General features: G+C 46.2%; 1 non-coding gene across 1 annotated transcript; it reads right to left on the reverse strand.

Moving 5' to 3' along the window:
• Nucleotides 1-7,367: 7,367 nt before the first annotated feature.
• On the reverse strand, nucleotides 7,368-7,474 carry LOC126302701 (U6 spliceosomal RNA). Its single transcript, XR_007553151.1, has one exon. It is a non-coding gene; the product is annotated as a U6 spliceosomal RNA (small nuclear RNA).
• Between the last annotated feature and the right edge of the window lie 12,756 nt (nucleotides 7,475-20,230).

Raw genomic sequence — 20,230 nt, forward strand, 5'->3', positions numbered from 1 at the left:
AATCGAAGGCAGGGCGTCGCTCGCCGCATTTGCTACGATTGCCATTTGCTACTTCTGCAGAAGCGGCGGCGGCGACGACGACGACGACGACGAATATCGCGAGAGGCTCTGAGATATGTGAGAAATACATCTATAAAATGTAATTCAGACTGCCTCGTCCCACCTTATGCTGTACCACTTTGGCAAATGCTTTATCTGCGCCATTCGCCTTAATCGCATCTGAGAGTAATTCTTAAAAAAACGCCTGTCGCTAATTGTTCGTCATCACAGGTACTGTTTGCAATACGGCCACGACGCGCAACTGATTTCCAAAATTCATCTTTCTCCTGTGAGGATGGAACTTGCGACCCCTGGTTTATTACACCAGTGCTCTACCACTGACCTAAAGAGGCGCGGCCTAGCGGTACTTTTGGGTACTTCGTCCTTACGGTCGTCTGCATCATCAGACTTTAGCTGACAACACTTCATATTACCGGCTAATATTTACAGCTATGGCGACAAATTACTGCTTGGCTACACATCTGACACGTAACCGATGTGCTCTCCAAACAACAACACTTGCATTTCAGAACATGTCTTTCACACATGTCTACAAAATCACCTTCACCTTCAAATACAGTTTCCTTGCGACTGACAGAGACGTAGGCAAAGTTTAAAGTTGCTATTTCCATTAAATCTCGTTAATCAGAAAAACGGTGATTTACACCTGCAGCGGAACAAAATTCCGTTCCGCCCAGCGTCTGGCTCGAAAACACGACCCTGGGTTTAAGAGTCTGACGCTCTACCGACTGAGCTAGCCGGCTACCTCGGAGAATACCTGCCGGGTAGCACGTCACACAGTACTCGTTTGGGTTGGGTGGTCCCATACAGAATCTCTCCATGATGCCTAATGTTTTCCTAACGTCACACTCGTCACGTACTTCACTTTTATGTCATAATCATTTCTGAGAGGTAAAGAAATTGCATGACAACATGCAGAGCTAGTGGCGTCAAAATTAACACACATACTTTATGTGACTCAAAAGCCGAACAAATTACTTTCCGACGTTGTTTTAGATGTGCAAGTGATAGTCAAAACTCGCTGTGTCGGCACTCTGCCGACAATTTCGCTAGTTAACACCGGTCTTGTTGTGTGTGTTTCAAGCTCAAGAGCATCTCCAAGCAAAAAATGGTCAACAGCAACATTCAGACTGTTTCGTACTGCTCAATTGCTACATTAAAACGTTATGTTTCTTTTTCAGAACTGGAAAAACACAAGCGTGACAGCATTCGAACCTGTAATCTTCAGATCCGAAGTCCGACGCCTAATCCATTAGGCCACACGGTCACTGACGACCAACATTTACATGTATACGACTCATCTCGAAACGCTCACACCCCTGAGGATTTGTGTTTTCGTTCTGCACAGCCGCTGCCCCTTGCTCTTTCCCACCCATTCGTTACATTCAACCTCTGACGTGACCGACCAAATATAGACTGAGAAACAAGACCACACACTTTGTGCATTCGGAATCGAAGGCAGGGCGTCCCTCGCCGCATTTGCTACGATTGCCATTTGCTACTTCTGCAGAAGCGGCGGCGGCGACGACGACGACGACGACGACGACGACGACGACGACGAATATCGCGAGAGGCTCTGAGATATGTGAGAAATACATCTATAAAATGTAATTCAGACTGCCTCGTCCCACCTTATGCTGTACCGCTTTGGCAAATGCTTTATCTGCGCCATTCGCCTTAATCGCATCTGAGAGTAATTCTTAAAAAAACGCCTGTCGCTAATTGTTCGTCATCACAGGTACTGTTTGCAATACGGCCACGACGCGCAACTGATTTCCAAAATTCATCTTTCTCCTGTGAGGATGGAACTTGCGACCCCTGGTTTATTACACCAGTGCTCTACCACTGAGCTAAAGAGGCGCGGCCTAGCGGTACTTTTGGGTACTTCGTCCTTACGGTCGTCTGCATCATCAGACTTTAGCTGACAACACTTCATATTACCGGCTAATATTTGCAGCTATGGCGACAAATTACTGCTTGGCTACACATCTGACACGTAACCGATGTGCTCTCCAAACAACAACACTTGCATTTCAGAACATGTCTTTCACACATGTCTACAAAATCACCTTCACCTTCAAATACAGTTTCCTTGCGACTGACAGAGACGTAGGCAAAGTTTAAAGTTGCTATTTCCATTAAATCTCGTTAATCAGAAAAACGGTGATTTACACCTGCAGCGGAACAAAATTCCGTTCCGCCCAGCGTCTGGCTCGAAAACACGACCCTGGGTTTAAGAGTCTGACGCTCTACCGACTGAGCTAGCCGGCTACCTCGGTGAATACCTGCCGGGTAGCACGTCACACAGTACTCGTTTGGGTTGGGTGGTCCCATACAGAATCTCTCCATGATGCCTAATGTTTTCCTAACGTCACACTCGTCACGTACTTCACTTTTATGTCATAATCATTTCTGAGAGGTAAAGAAATTGCATGACAACGTGCAGAGCTAGTGGTGTCAAAATTAACACACATACTTTATGTGACTCAAAAGCCGAACAAATTACTTTCCGACGTTGTTTTAGATGTGCAAGTGATAGTCAAAACTCGCTGTGTCGGCACTCTGCCGACAATTTCGCTAGTTAACACCGGTCTTGTTGTGTGTGTTTCAAGCTCAAGAGCATCTCCAAGCAAAAAATGGTCAACAGCAACATTCAGACTGTTTCGTACTGCTCAATTGCTACATTAAAACGTTATGTTTCTTTTTCAGGACTGGAAAAACACAAGCGTGACAGCATTCGAACCTGTAATCTTCAGGTCCGAAGTCCGACGCCTAATCCATTAGGCCACACGGTCACTGACGACCAACATTTACATGTATACGACTCATCTCGAAACGCTCACACCCCTGAGGATTTGTGTTTTCGTTCTGCACAGCCGCTGCCCCTTGCTCTTTCCCACCCATTCGTTACATTCAACCTCTGACGTGACCGACCAAATATAGACTGAGAAACAAGACCACACACTTTGTGCATTCGGAATCGAAGGCAGGGCGTCGCTCGCCGCATTTGCTACGATTGCCATTTGCTACTTCTGCAGAAGCGGCGGCGGCGACGACGACGACGACGACGACGACGACGAATATCGCGAGAGGCTCTGAGATATGTGAGAAATACATCTATAAAATGTAATTCAGACTGCCTCGTCCCACCTTATGCTGTACCGCTTTGGCAAATGCTTTATCTGCGCCATTCGCCTTAATAGCATCTGAGAGTAATTCTTAAAAAAACGCCTGTCGCTAATTGTTCGTCATCACAGGTACTGTTTGCAATACGGCCACGACGCGCAACTGATTTCCAAAATTCATCTTTCTCCTGTGAGGATGGAACTTACGACCCCTGGTTTATTACACCAGTGCTCTACCACTGAGCTAAAGAGGCGCGGCCTAGCGGTACTTTTGGGTACTTCGTCCTTACGGTCGTCTGCATCATCAGACTTTAGCTGACAACACTTCATATTACCGGCTAATATTTGCAGCTATGGCGACAAATTACTGCTTGGCTACACATCTGACACGTAACCGATGTGCTCTCCAAACAACAACACTTGCATTTCAGAACATGTCTTTCACACATGTCTACAAAATCACCTTCACCTTCAAATACAGTTTCCTTGCGACTGACAGAGACGTAGGCAAAGTTTAAAGTTGCTATTTCCATTAAATCTCGTTAATCAGAAAAACGGTGATTTACACCTGCAGCGGAACAAAATTCCGTTCCGCCCAGCGTCTGGCTCGAAAACACGACCCTGGGTTTAAGAGTCTGACGCTCTACCGACTGAGCTAGCCGGCTACCTCGGTGAATACCTGCCGGGTAGCACGTCACACAGTACTCGTTTGGGTTGGGTGGTCCCATACAGAATCTCTCCATGATGCCTAATGTTTTCCTAACGTCACACTCGTCACGTACTTCACTTTTATGTCATAATCATTTCTGAGAGGTAAAGAAATTGCATGACAACGTGCAGAGCTAGTGGTGTCAAAATTAACACACATACTTTATGTGACTCAAAAGCCGAACAAATTACTTTCCGACGTTGTTTTAGATGTGCAAGTGATAGTCAAAACTCGCTGTGTCGGCACTCTGCCGACAATTTCGCTAGTTAACACCGGTCTTGTTGTGTGTGTTTCAAGCTCAAGAGCATCTCCAAGCAAAAAATGGTCAACAGCAACATTCAGACTGTTTCGTACTGCTCAATTGCTACATTAAAACGTTATGTTTCTTTTTCAGGACTGGAAAAACACAAGCGTGACAGCATTCGAACCTGTAATCTTCAGATCCGAAGTCCGACGCCTAATCCATTAGGCCACACGGTCACTGACGACCAACATTTACATGTATACGACTCATCTCGAAACGCTCACACCCCTGAGGATTTGTGTTTTCGTTCTGCACAGCCGCTGCCCCTTGCTCTTTCCCACCCATTCGTTACATTCAACCTCTGACGTGACCGACCAAATATAGACTGAGAAACAAGACCACACACTTTGTGCATTCGGAATCGAAGGCAGGGCGTCGCTCGCCGCATTTGCTACGATTGCCATTTGCTACTTCTGCAGAAGCGGCGGCGGCGACGACGACGACGACGAATATCGCGAGAGGCTCTGAGATATGTGAGAAATACATCTATAAAATGTAATTCAGACTGCCTCGTCCCACCTTATGCTGTACCACTTTGGCAAATGCTTTATCTGCGCCATTCGCCTTAATCGCATCTGAGAGTAATTCTTAAAAAAACGCCTGTCGCTAATTGTTCGTCATCACAGGTACTGTTTGCAATACGGCCACGACGCGCAACTGATTTCCAAAATTCATCTTTCTCCTGTGAGGATGGAACTTGCGACCCCTGGTTTATTACACCAGTGCTCTACCACTGAGCTAAAGAGGCGCGGCCTAGCGGTACTTTTGGGTACTTCGTCCTTACGGTCGTCTGCATCATCAGACTTTAGCTGACAACACTTCATATTACCGGCTAATATTTACAGCTATGGCGACAAATTACTGCTTGGCTACACATCTGACACGTAACCGATGTGCTCTCCAAACAACAACACTTGCATTTCAGAACATGTCTTTCACACATGTCTACAAAATCACCTTCACCTTCAAATACAGTTTCCTTGCGACTGACAGAGACGTAGGCAAAGTTTAAAGTTGCTATTTCCATTAAATCTCGTTACTCAGAAAAACGGTGATTTACACCTGCAGCGGAACAAAATTCCGTTCCGCCCAGCGTCTGGCTCGAAAACACGACCCTGGGTTTAAGAGTCTGACGCTCTACCGACTGAGCTAGCCGGCTACCTCGGAGAATACCTGCCGGGTAGCACGTCACACAGTACTCGTTTGGGTTGGGTGGTCCCATACAGAATCTCTCCATGATGCCTAATGTTTTCCTAACGTCACACTCGTCACGTACTTCACTTTTATGTCATAATCATTTCTGAGAGGTAAAGAAATTGCATGACAACATGCAGAGCTAGTGGCGTCAAAATTAACACACATACTTTATGTGACTCAAAAGCCGAACAAATTACTTTCCGACGTTGTTTTAGATGTGCAAGTGATAGTCAAAACTCGCTGTGTCGGCACTCTGCCGACAATTTCGCTAGTTAACACCGGTCTTGTTGTGTGTGTTTCAAGCTCAAGAGCATCTCCAAGCAAAAAATGGTCAACAGCAACATTCAGACTGTTTCGTACTGCTCAATTGCTACATTAAAACGTTATGTTTCTTTTTCAGAACTGGAAAAACACAAGCGTGACAGCATTCGAACCTGTAATCTTCAGATCCGAAGTCCGACGCCTTATCCATTAGGCCACACGGTCACTGACGACCAACATTTACATGTATACGACTCATCTCGAAACGCTCACACCCCTGAGGATTTGTGTTTTCGTTCTGCACAGCCGCTGCCCCTTGCTCTTTCCCACCCATTCGTTACATTCAACCTCTGACGTGACCGACCAAATATAGACTGAGAAACAAGACCACACACTTTGTGCATTCGGAATCGAAGGCAGGGCGTCCCTCGCCGCATTTGCTACGATTGCCATTTGCTACTTCTGCAGAAGCGGCGGCGGCGACGACGACGACGACGACGACGAATATCGCGAGAGGCTCTGAGATATGTGAGAAATACATCTATAAAATGTAATTCAGACTGCCTCGTCCCACCTTATGCTGTACCGCTTTGGCAAATGCTTTATCTGCGCCATTCGCCTTAATCGCATCTGAGAATAATTCTTAAAAAAACGCCTGTCGCTAATTGTTCGTCATCACAGGTACTGTTTGCAATACGGCCACGACGCGCAACTGATTTCCAAAATTCATCTTTCTCCTGTGAGGATGGAACTTACGACCCCTGGTTTATTAGACCAGTGCTCTACCACTGAGCTAAAGAGGGGCGGCCTAGCGGTACTCTTGGGTACTTCGTCCTTACGGTCGTCTGCATCATCAGACTTTAGCTGACAACACTTCATATTACCGGCTAATATTTGCAGCTATGGCGACAAATTACTGCTTGGCTACACATCTGACACGTAACCGATGTGCTCTCCAAACAACAACACTTGCATTTCAGAACATGTCTTTCACACATGTCTACAAAATCACCTTCACCTTCAAATACAGTTTCCTTGCGACTGACAGAGACGTAGGCAAAGTTTAAAGTTGCTATTTCCATTAAATCTCGTTAATCAGAAAAACGGTGATTTACACCTGCAGCGGAACAAAATTCCGTTCCGCCCAGCGTCTGGCTCGAACCCACTACCCTGGGTTTATGAGTCTGACGCTCTACCGACTGAGCTAGCCGGCTACCTCGGTGAATACCTGCCGGGTAGCACGTCACACAGTACTCGTTTGGGTTGGGTGGTCCCATACAGAATCTCTCCATGATGCCTAATGTTTTCCTAACGTCACACTCGTCACGTACTTCACTTTTATGTCATAATCATTTCTGAGAGGTAAAGAAATTGCATGACAACATGCAGAGCTAGTGGCGTCAAAATTAACACACATACTTTATGTGACTCAAAAGCCGAACGAGTTACTTTCCGACGTTGTTTTAGATGTGCAAGTGATAGTCAAAACTCGCTGTGTTGGCACTCTGCCGACCATTTCGCTAGTTAACACCGGTCTTGTTGTGTGTGTTTCAAGGTCAAGAGCATCTCCAAGCAAAAAATGGTCAACAGCAACATTCAGACTGTTTCGTACTGCTCAATTGCTACATTAAAACGTTATGTTTCTTTTTCAGAACTGGAAAAACACAAGCGTGACAGCATTCGAACCTGTAATCTTCAGATCCGAAGTCCGACGCCTTATCCATTTTTTTTTTTTTTTATTGTCATCCTTGCGCAGGGGCCATGCTAATCTTCTCTGTATCGTTCCAACTTTAGTATATGTACCGCCGAAGCGAGTACTCCATTAGGCCACACGGTCACTGACGACCAACATTTACATGTATACGACTCATCTCGAAACGCTCACACCCCTGACGATTTGTGTTTTCGTTCTGCACAGCCGCTGCCCCTTGCTCTTTCCCACCCATTCGTTACATTCAACCTCTGACGTGACCGACCAAATATAGACTGAGAAACAAGACCACACACTTTGTGCATTCGGAATCGAAGGCAGGGCGTCCCTCGCCGCATTTGCTACGATTGCCATTTGCTACTTCTGCAGAAGCGGCGGCGGCGGCGACGACGACGACGACGACGACGAATATCGCGAGAGGCTCTGAGATATGTGAGAAATACATCTATAAAATGTAATTCAGACTGCCTCGTCCCACCTTATGCTGTACCGCTTTGGCAAATGCTTTACCTGCGCCATTCGCCTTAATCGCATCTGAGAGTAATTCTTAAAAAAACGCCTGTCGCTAATTGTTCGTCATCACAGGTACTGTTTGCAATACGGCCACGACGCGCAACTGATTTCCAAAATTCATCTTTCTCCTGTGAGGATGGAACTTACGACCCCTGGTTTATTACACCAGTGCTCTACCACTGAGCTAAACAGGCGCGGCCTAGCGGTACTCTTGGGTACTTCGTCCTTACGGTCGTCTGCATCATCAGACTTTAGCTGACAACACTTCATATTACCGGCTAATATTTGCAGCTATGGCGACAAATTACTGCTTGGCTACACATCTGACACGTAACCGATGTGCTCTCCAAACAACAACACTTGCATTTCAGAACATGTCTTTCACACATGTCTACAAAATCACCTTCACCTTCAAATACAGTTTTCTTGCGACTGACAGAGACATAGGCAAAGTTTAAAGTTGCTATTTCCATTAAATCTCGTTAATCAGAAAAACGGTGATTTACACCTGCAGCGGAACAAAATTCCGTTCCGCCCAGCGTCTGGCTCGAAACCACGACCCTGGGTTTAAGAGTCTGACGCTCTACCGACTGAGCTAGCCGGCTCCCTCGGTGAATACCTGCCGGGTAGCACGTCACACAGTACTCGTTTGGGTTGGGTGGTCCCATACAGAATCTCTCCATGATGCCTAATGTTTTCCTAACGTCACACTCGTCACGTACTTCACTTTTATGTCATAATCATTTCTGAGAGGTAAAGAAATTGCATGACAACATGCAGAGCTAGTGGCGTCAAAATTAACACACATACTTTATGTGACTCAAAAGCCGAACGAGTTACTTTCCGACGTTGTTTTAGATGTGCAAGTGATAGTCAAAACTCGCTGTGTCGGCACTCTGCCGACAATTTCGCTAGTTAACACCGGTCTTGTTGTGTGTGTTTCAAGCTCAAGAGCATCTCCAAGCAAAAAATGGTCAACAGCAACATTCAGACTGTTTCGTACTGCTCAATTGCTACATTAAAACGTTGTGTTTCTTTTTCAGAACTGGAAAAACACAAGCGTGACAGCATTCGAACCTGTAATCTTCAGATCCGAAGTCCGACGCCTTATCCATTAGGCCACACGGTCACTGACGACCAACATTTACATGTATACGACTCATCTCGAAACGCTCACACCCCTGAGGATTTGTGTTTTCGTTCTGCACAGCCGCTGCCCCTTGCTCTTTCCCACCCATTCGTTACATTCAACCTCTGACGTGACCGACCAAATATAGACTGAGAAACAAGACCACACACTTTGTGCATTCGGAATCGAAGGCAGGGCGTCCCTCGCCGCATTTGCTACGATTGCCATTTGCTACTTCTGCAGAAGCGGCGGCGGCGACGACGACGACGACGAATATCGCGAGAGGCTCTGAGATATGTGAGAAATACATCTATAAAATGTAATTCAGACTGCCTCGTCCCACCTTATGCTGTACCGCTTTGGCAAATGCTTTATCTGCGCCATTCGCCTTAATCGCATCTGAGAGTAATTCTTAAAAAAACGCCTGTCGCTAATTGTTCGTCATCACAGGTACTGTTTGCAATACGGCCACGACGCGCAACTGATTTCCAAAATTAATCTTTCTCCTGTGAGGATGGAACTTACGACCCCTGGTTTACTACACTAGTGCTCTACCACTGAGCTAAAGAAGCGCGGCCTAGCGGTACTCTTGGGTGCTTCGTCCTTACGGTCGTCTGCATCATCAGACTTTAGCTGACAACACTTCATATTACCCGCTAATATTTGCAGCTATGGCGACAAATTACTGCTTGGCTACACATCTGACACGTAACCGATGTGCTCTCCAAACAACAACACTTGCATTTCAGAACATGTCTTTCACACATGTCTACAAAATCACCTTCACCTTCAAATACAGTTTCCTTGCGACTGACAGAGACGTAGGCAAAGTTTAAAGTTGCTATTTCCATTAAATCTCGTTAATCAGAAAAACGGTGATTTACACCTGCAGCGGATCAAAATTCCGTTCCGCCCAGCGTCTGGCTCGAACCCACGACCCTAGGTTTAAGAGTCTGACGCTCTACCGACTGAGCTAGCCGGCTACCTCGGTGAATACCTGCCGGGTAGCACGTCACACAGTACTCGTTTGGGTTGGGTGGTCCCATACAGAATCTCTCCATGATGCCTAATGTTTTCCTAACGTCACACTCGTCACGTACTTCACTTTTATGTCATAATCATTTCTGAGAGGTAAAGAAATTGCATGTCAACATGCAGAGCTAGTGGCGTCAAAATTAACACACATACTTTATGTGACTCAAAAGCCGAACGAGTTACTTTCCGACGTTGTTTTAGATGTGCAAGTGATAGTCAAAACTCGCTGTGTTGGCACTCTGCCGACCATTTCGCTAGTTAACACCGGTCTTGTTGTGTGTGTTTCAAGGTCAAGAGCATCTCCAAGCAAAAAATGGTCAACAGCAACATTCAGACTGTTTCGTACTGCTCAATTGCTACATTAAAACGTTATGTTTCTTTTTCAGAACTGGAAAAACACAAGCGTGACAGCATTCGAACCTGTAATCTTCAGATCCGAAGTCCGACGCCTTATCCATTAGGCCACACGGTCACTGACGACCAACATTTACATGTATACGACTCATCGCGAAACGCTCACACCCCTGAGGATTTGTGTTTTCGTTCTGCACAGCCGCTGCCCCTTGCTCTTTCCCACCCATTCGTTACATTCAACCTCTGACGTGACCGACCAAATATAGACTGAGAAACAAGACCACACACTTTGTGCATTCGGAATCGAAGGCAGGGCGTCCCCCGCCGCATTTGCTACGATTGCCATTTGCTACTTCTGCAGAAGCGGCGGCGGCGGCGACGACGACGACGACGACGACGAATATCGCGAGAGGCTCTGAGATATGTGAGAAATACATCTATAAAATGTAATTCAGACTGCCTCGTCCCACCTTATGCTGTACCGCTTTGGCAAATGCTTTATCTGCGCCATTCGTCTTAAACGCATCTGAGAGTAATTCTTAAAAAAAACGCCTGTCGCTAATTGTTCGTCATCACAGGTACTGTTTGCAATACGGCCACGACGCGCAACTGATTTCCAAAATTCATCTTTTTCCTGTGAGGATGGAACTTACGACCCCTGGTTTATTACACCAGTGCTCTACCACTGAGCTAAAGAAGCACGGCCTAGCGGTACTCTTGGGTGCTTCGTCCTTACGGTCGTCTGCATCATCAGACTTTAGCTGACAACACTTCATATTACCGGCTAATATTTGCAGCTATGGCGACAAATTACTGCTTGGCTACACATCTGACACGTAACCGATGTGCTCTCCAAACAACAACACTTGCATTTCAGAACATGTCTTTCACACATGTCTACAAAATCACCTTCACCTTCAAATACAGTTTCCTTGCGACTGACAGAGACGTAGGCAAAGTTTAAAGTTGCTATTTCCATTAAATCTCGTTAATCAGAAAAACGGTGATTTACACCTGCAGCGGATCAAAATTCCGTTCCGCCCAGCGTCTGGCTCGAACCCACGACCCTAGGTTTAAGAGTCTGACGCTCTACCGACTGAGCTAGCCGGCTACCTCGGTGAATACCTGCCGGGTAGCACGTCACACAGTACTCGTTTGGGTTGGGTGGTCCCATACAGAATCTCTCCATGATGCCTAATGTTTTCCTAACGTCTCACTCGTCACGTGCTTCACATTTATGTCATAATCATTTCTGAGAGGTAAAGAAATTGCATGACAACATGCAGAGCTAGTGGCGTCAAAATTAACACACATACTTTATGTGACTCAAAAGCCGAACGAGTTACTTTCCGACGTTGTTTTAGATGTGCAAGTGATAGTCAAAACTCGCTGTGTTGGCACTCTGCCGACCATTTCGCTAGTTAACACCGGTCTTGTTGTGTGTGTTTCAAGGTCAAGAGCATCTCCAAGCAAAAAATGGTCAACAGCAACATTCAGACTGTTTCGTACTGCTCAATTGCTACATTAAAACGTTATGTTTCTTTTTCAGAACTGGAAAAACACAAGCGTGACAGCATTCGAACCTGTAATCTTCAGATCCGAAGTCCGACGCCTTATCCATTAGGCCACACGGTCACTGACGACCAACATTTACATGTATACGACTCATCTCGAAACGCTCACACCCCTGAGGATTTGTGTTTTCGTTCTGCACAGCCGCTGCCCCTTGCTCTTTCCCACCCATTCGTTACATTCAACCTCTGACGTGACCGACCAAATATAGACTGAGAAACAAGACCACACACTTTGTGCATTCGGAATCGAAGGCAGGGCGTCCCTCGCCGCATTTGCTACGATTGCCATTTGCTACTTCTGCAGAAGCGGCGGCGGCGGCGACGACGACGACGACGACGACGAATATCGCGAGAGGCTCTGAGATATGTGAGAAATACATCTATAAAATGTAATTCAGACTGCCTCGTCCCACCTTATGCTGTACCGCTTTGGCAAATGCTTTATCTGCGCCATTCGTCTTAAACGCATCTGAGAGTAATTCTTAAAAAAAACGCCTGTCGCTAATTGTTCGTCATCACAGGTACTGTTTGCAATACGGCCACGACGCGCAACTGATTTCCAAAATTCATCTTTTTCCTGTGAGGATGGAACTTACGACCCCTGGTTTATTACACCAGTGCTCTACCACTGAGCTAAAGAAGCGCGGCCTAGCGGTACTCTTGGGTGCTTCGTCCTTACGGTCGTCTGCATCATCAGACTTTAGCTGACAACACTTCATATTACCGGCTAATATTTGCAGCTATGGCGACAAATTACTGCTTGGCTACACATCTGACACGTAACCGATGTGCTCTCCAAACAACAACACTTGCATTTCAGAACATGTCTTTCACACATGTCTACAAAATCACTTTCACCTTCAAATACAGTTTCCTTGCGACTGACAGAGACGTAGGCAAAGTTTAAAGTTGCTATTTCCATTAAATCTCGTTAATCAGAAAAACGGTGATTTACTCCTGCAGCGGAACAAAATTCCGTTCCGCCCAGCGTCTGGCTCGAACCCACGACCCTGGGATTAAGAGTCTGACGCTCTACCGACTGAGCTAGCCGGCTACCTCGGTGAATACCTGCCGGGTAGCACGTCACACAGTACTCGTTTGGGTTGGGTGGTCCCATACAGAATCTCTCCATGATGCCTAATGTTTTCCTAACGTCACACTCGTCACGTACTTCACTTTTATCTCATAATCATTTCTGAGAGGTAAAGAAATTGCATGACAACATGCAGAGCTAGTGGCGTCAAAATTAACACACATACTTTATGTGACTCAAAAGCCGAACGAGTTACTTTCCGACGTTGTTTTAGATGTGCAAGTGATAGTCAAAACTCGCTGTGTCGGCACTCTGCCGAACATTTCGCTAGTTAACACCGGTCTTGTTGTGTGTGTTTCAAGCTCAAGAGCATCTCCAAGCAAAAAATGGTCAACAGCAACATTCAGACTGTTTCGTACTGCTTAATTGCTACATTAAAACGTTATGTTTCTTTTTCAGAACTGGAAAAACACAAGCGTGACAGCATTCGAACCTGTAATCTTCAAATCCGAAGTCCGACGCCTTATCCATTAGACCACACGGTCACTGACGACCAACATTTACATGTATACGACTCATCTCGAAACGCTCACACCCCTGAGGATTTGTGTTTTCGTTCTACACAGCCGCTGCCCCTTGCTCTTTCCCACCTATTTGTTACATTCAACCTCTGTCGTGACCGACCAAATATAGACTGAGAAACAAGACCACACACTTTGTGCATTCGGAATCGAAGGCAGGGTGTCCCTCGCCGCATTTGCTACGATTGCCATTTGCTACTTCTGCAGAAGCGGCGGCGACGACGACGACGACGACGACGACGACGACGAATATCGCGAGAGGCTCTGAGATATGTGAGAAATACATCTATAAAATGTAATTCAGACTGCCTCGTCCCACCTTATGCTGAGAAACAAGACCACACACTTTGTGCATTCGGAATCGAAGGCAGGGCGTCCCTCGCCGCATTTGCTACGATTGCCATTTGCTACTTCTGCAGAAGCGGCGGCGGCGACGACGACGACGACGACGACGACGACGACGACGAATATCGCGAGAGGCTCTGAGATATGTGAGAAATACATCTATAAAATGTAATTCAGACTGCCTCGTCCCACCTTATGCCGAGAAACAAGACCACACACTTTGTGCATTCGGAATCGAAGGCAGGGCGTCCCTCGCCGCATTTGCTACGATTGCCATTTGCTACTTCTGCAGAAGCGGCGGCGGCGGCGACGACGACGACGACGACGAGGAATATCGCGAGAGGCTCTGAGATATGTGAGAAATACATCTATAAAATGTAATTCAGACTGCCTCGTCCCACCCTATGCTGTACCGCTTTGGCAAATGCTTTATCTGCGCCATTCGCCTTAATCGCATCTGAGAGTAATTCTTAAGAAAACGCCTGTCGCTAATTGTTCGTCATCACAGGTACTGTTTCCTATACGGCCACGACGCGCAACTGATTTCCAAAATTCATCTTTCTCATGTGAGGATGGAACTTACGACCCCTGGTTTATTAGACCAGTGCTCTACCACTGAGCTAAAGAGGGGCGGCCTAGCGGTACTCTTGGGTACTTCGTCCTTACGGTCGTCTGCATCATCAGACTTTAGCTGACAACACTTCATATTACCAGCTAATATTTGCAGCTATGGCGACAAATTACTGCTTAGCTACACATCTGACACGTAACCGATGAGCTCTCCAAACAACAAAACTTGCATTTCAGAACATGTCTTTCACACATGTCTACAAAATCACTTTCACCTTCAAATACAGTTTCCTTGCGACTGACAGAGACGTAGGCAAAGTTTAAAGTTGCTATTTCCATTAAATCTCGTTAATCAGAAAAACGGTGATTTACACCTGCAGCGGAACAAAATTCGGTTCCGCCCAGCGTCTGGCTCGAACCCACGACCCTGGGATTAAGAGTCTGACGCTCTACCGACTGAGCTAGCCGGCTACCTCGGTGAATACCTGCCGGGTAGCACGTCACACAGTACTCGTTTGGGTTGGGTGGTCCCATACAGAATCTCTCCATGATGCCTAATGTTTTCCTAACGTCACACTCGTCACGTACTTCACTTTTATCTCATAATCATTTCTGAGAGGTAAAGAAATTGCATGACAACATGCAGAGCTAGTGGCGTCAAAATTAACACACATACTTTATGTGACTCAAAAGCCGAACGAGTTACTTTCCGACGTTGTTTTAGATGTGCAAGTGATAGTCAAAACTCGCTGTGTCGGCACTCTGCCGACCATTTCGCTAGTTAACACCGGTCTTGTTGTGTGTGTTTCAAGCTCAAGAGCATCTCCAAGCAAAAAATGGTCAACAGCAACATTCAGACTGTTTCGTACTGCTTAATTGCTACATTAAAACGTTATGTTTCTTTTTCAGAACTGGAAAAACACAAGCGTGACAGCATTCGAACCTGTAATCTTCAGATCCGAAGTCCGACGCCTTATCCATTAGGCCACACGGTCACTGACGACCAACATTTACATGTATACGACTCATCTCGAAACGCTCACACCCCTGAGGATTTGTGTTTTCGTTCTACACAGCCGCTGCCCCTTGCTCTTTCCCACCCATTCGTCACATTCAACCTCTGACGTGACCGACCAAATATAGACTGAGAAACAAGACCACACACTTTGTGCATTCGGAATCGAAGGCAGGGTGTCCCTCGCCGCATTTGCTACGATTGCCATTTGCTACTTCTGCAGAATCGGCGGCGTCGACGACGACGACGACGACGACGACGACGAATATCGCGAGAGGCTCTGAGATATGTGAGAAATACATCTATAAAATGTAATTCAGACTGCCTCGTCCCACCTTATGCTGAGAAACAAGACCACACACTTTGTGCATTCGGAATCGAAGGCAGGGCGTCCCTCGCCGCATTTGCTACGATTGCCATTTGCTACTTCTGCAGAAGCGGCGGCGGCGACGACGACGACGACGACGTCGGCGAATATCGCGAGAGGCTCTGAGATATGTGAGAAATACATCTATAAAATGTAATTCAGACTGCCTCGTCCCACCCTATGCTGTACCGCTTTGGCAAATGCTTTATCTGCGCCATTCGCCTTAATCGCATCTGAGAGTAATTCTTAAAAAAACGCCTGTCGCAAATTGTTCGTCATCACAGGTACTGTTTGCAATACGGCCACGACGCGCAACTGATTTCCAAAATTCATCTTTCTCCTGTGAGGATGGAACTTACGACCCCTGGTTTATTACACCAGTGCTCTACCACTGAGCTAAAGAGGCGCTGCCTAGCGTTACTATTGGGTACTTCGTCCTTACGGTCGTCTGCATCATCAGACTTTAGCTGACAACACTTCATATTACCAGCTAATATTTGCAGCTATGGCGACAAATTACTGCTTGGCTACACATCTGACACGTAACCGATGTGCTCTCCAAACAAGAACACTTGCATTTCAGAACATGTCTTTCACACATGTCTACAAAATCACCTTCACCTTCAAATACAGTTTCCTTGCGACTGACAGAGACGTAGGCAAAGTTTAAAGTTGCTATTTCCATTAAATCTCGTTAATCAGAAAAACGGTGATTTACACCTGCAGCGGAACAAAATTCCGTTCCGCCCAGCGTCTGGCTCGAACCCACGACCCTGGGATTAAGAGTCTGACGCTCTACCGACTGAGCTAGCCGGCTACCTCGGTGAATACCTGCCGGGTAGCACGTCACACAGTACTCGTTTGGGTTGGGTGGTCCCATACAGAATCTCTCTATGATGCCTAATGTTTTCCTAACGTCACACTCGTCACGTACTTCACTTTTATCTCATAATCATTTCTGAGAGGTAAAGAAATTGCATGACAACATGCAGAGCTAGTGGCGTCAAAATTAACACACATACTTTATGTGACTCAAAAGCCGAACGAGTTACTTTCCGACGTTGTTTTAGATGTGCAAGTGATAGTCAAAACTCGCTGTGTCGGCACTCTGCCGACCATTTCGCTAGTTAACACCGGTCTTGTTGTGTGTGTTTCAAGCTCAAGAGCATCTCCAAGCAAAAAATGGTCAACAGCAACATTCAGACTGTTTCGTACTGCTCAATTGCTACATTAAAACGTTATGTTTCTTTTTCAGAACTGGAAAAACACAAGCGTGACAGCATTCGAACCTGTAATTTTCAGATCCGAAGTCCGACGCCTTATCTATTAGGCCACACGGTCACTGACGACCAACATTTACATGTATACGACTCATCTCGAAACGCTCACACCCCTGAGGATTTGTGTTTTCGTTCTGCACAGCCGCTGCCCCTTGCTCTTTCCCACCCATTCGTTACATTCAACCTCTGACGTGACCGACCAAATATAGACTGAGAAACAAGACAACACACTTTGTGCATTCGGAATCGAAGGCAGGGCGTCCCTCGCCGCATTTGCTACGATTGCCATTTGCTACTTCTGCAGAAGCGGCGGCGACGACGACGACGACGACGACGACGACGACGAATATCGCGAGAGGCTCTGAGATATGTGAGAAATACATCTATAAAATGTAATTCAGACTGCCTCGTCCCACCCTATGCTGTACCGCTTTGGCAAATGCTTTATCTGCGCCATTCGCCTTAATCGCATCTGAGAGTAATTCTTAAAAAAACGCCTGTCGCTAATTGTTCGTCATCACAGGTACTGTTTGCTATACGGCCACGACGCGCAACTGATTTCCAAAATTCATCTTTCTCATGTGAGGATGGAACTTACGACCCCTGGTTTATTAGACCAGTGCTCTACCACTGAGCTAAAGAGGGGCGGCCTAGCAGTACTCTTGGGTACTTCGTCCTTACGGTCGTCTGCATCATCAGACTTTAGCTGACAACACTTCATATTACCAGCTAATATTTGCAGCTATGGCGACAAATTACTGCTTAGCTACACATCTGACACGTAACCGATGAGCTCTCGAAACAACAACACTTGCATTTCAGAACATGTCTTTCACACATGTCTACAAAATCACTTTCACCTTCAAATACAGTTTCCTTGCGACTGACAGAGACGTAGGCAAAGTTTAAAGTTGCTATTTCCCTTAAATCTCGTTAATCAGAAAAACGGTGATTTACACCTGCAGCGGAACAAAATTCCGTTCCGCCCAGCGTCTGGCTCGAACCCACGACCCTGGGATTAAGAATCTGACGCTCTACCGACTGAGCTAGCCGGCTACCTCGGTGAATACCTGCCGGGTAGCACGTCACACAGTACTCGTTTAGGTTGGGTGGTCCCATACAGAATCTCTCCATGATGCCTAATGTTTTCCTAACGTCACACTCGTCACGTACTTCACTTTTATCTCATAATCATTTCTGAGAGGTAAAGAAATTGCATGACAACATGCAGAGCTAGTGGCGTCAAAATTAACACACATACTTTATGTGACTCAAAAGCCGAACGAGTTACTTTCCGACGTTGTTTTAGATGTGCAAGTGATAGTCAAAACTCGCTGTGTCGGCACTCTGCCGACCATTTCGCTAGTTAACACCGGTCTTGTTGTGTGTGTTTCAAGCTCAAGAGCATCTCCAAGCAAAAAATGGTCAACAGCAACATTCAGACTGTTTCGTACTGCTTAATTGCTACATTAAAACGTTATGTTTCTTTTTCAGAACTGGAAAAACACAAGCGTGACAGCATTCGAACCTGTAATCTTCAGATCCGAAGTCCGACGCCTTATCCATTAGGCCACACGGTCACTGACGACCAACATTTACATGTATACGACTCATCTCGAAACGCTCACACCCCTGAGGATTTGTGTTTTCGTTCTACACAGCCGCTGCCCCTTGCTCTTTCCCACCCATTCGTCACATTCAACCTCTGACGTGACCGACCAAATATAGACTGAGAAACAAGACCACACACTTTGTGCATTCGGAATCGAAGGCAGGGTGTCCCTCGCCGCATTTGCTACGATTGCCATTTGCTACTTCTGCAGAATCGGCGGCGTCGACGACGACGACGACGACGACGACGACGAATATCGCGAGAGGCTCTGAGATATGTGAGAAATACATCTATAAAATGTAATTCAGACTGCCTCGTCCCACCTTATGCTGTACCGCTTTGGCAAATGCTTTATCTGCGCCATTCGCCTTAATCGCATCTGAGAGTAATTCTTAAAAAAACGCCTGTCGCTGATTGTTCGTCATCACAGGTACTGTTTGCTATACGGCCACGACGCGCAACTGATTTCCAAAATTCATCTTTCTCATGTGAGGATGGAACTTACGACCCCTGGTTTATTAGACCAGTGCTCTACCACTGAGCTAAAGAGGGGCGGCCTAGCGGTACTCTTGGGTACTTCGTCCTTACGGTCGTCTGCATCATCAGACTTTAGCTGACAACACTTCATATTACCAGCTAATATTTGCAGCTATGGCGACAAATTACTGCTTAGCTACACATCTGACACGTAACCGATGAGCTCTCCAAACAACAACACTTGCATTTCAGAACATGTGTTTCACACATGTCTACAAAATCACTTTCACCTTCAAATACAGTTTCCTTGCGACTGACAGAGACGTAGGCAAAGTTTAAAGTTGCTATTTCCATTAAATCTCGTTAATCAGAAAAACGGTGATTTACACCTGCAGCGGAACAAAATTCCGTTCCGCCCAGCGTCTGGCTCGAACCCACGACCCTGGGTTTAAGAGTCTGACGCTCTACCGACTGAGCTAGCCGGCTACCTCGGTGAATACCTGCCGGGTAGCACGTCACACAGTACTCGTTTGGGTTGGGTGGTCCCATACAGAATCTCTCCATGATGCCTAATGTTTTCCTAACGTCACACTCGTCACGTACTTCACTTTTATCTCATAATCATTTCTGAGAGGTAAAGAAATTGCATGACAACATGCAGAGCTAGTGGCGTCAAAATTAACACACATACTTTATGTGACTCAAAAGCCGAACGAGTTACTTTCCGACGTTGTTTTAGATGTGCAAGTGATAGTCAAAACTCGCTGTGTCGGCACTCTGCCGACCATTTCGCTAGTTAACACCGGTCTTGTTGTGTGTGTTTCAAGCTCAAGAGCATCTCCAAGCAAAAAATGGTCAACAGCAACATTCAGACTGTTTCCTACTGCTTAATTGCTACATTAAAACGTTATGTTTCTTTTTCAGAACTGGAAAAACACAAGCGTGACAGCATTCGAACCTGTAATCTTCAGATCCGAA

Source organism: Schistocerca gregaria, unplaced genomic scaffold, assembly GCF_023897955.1.
Source record: "Schistocerca gregaria isolate iqSchGreg1 unplaced genomic scaffold, iqSchGreg1.2 ptg000178l, whole genome shotgun sequence".
Classification (NCBI taxonomy): domain Eukaryota; kingdom Metazoa; phylum Arthropoda; class Insecta; order Orthoptera; family Acrididae; genus Schistocerca; species Schistocerca gregaria.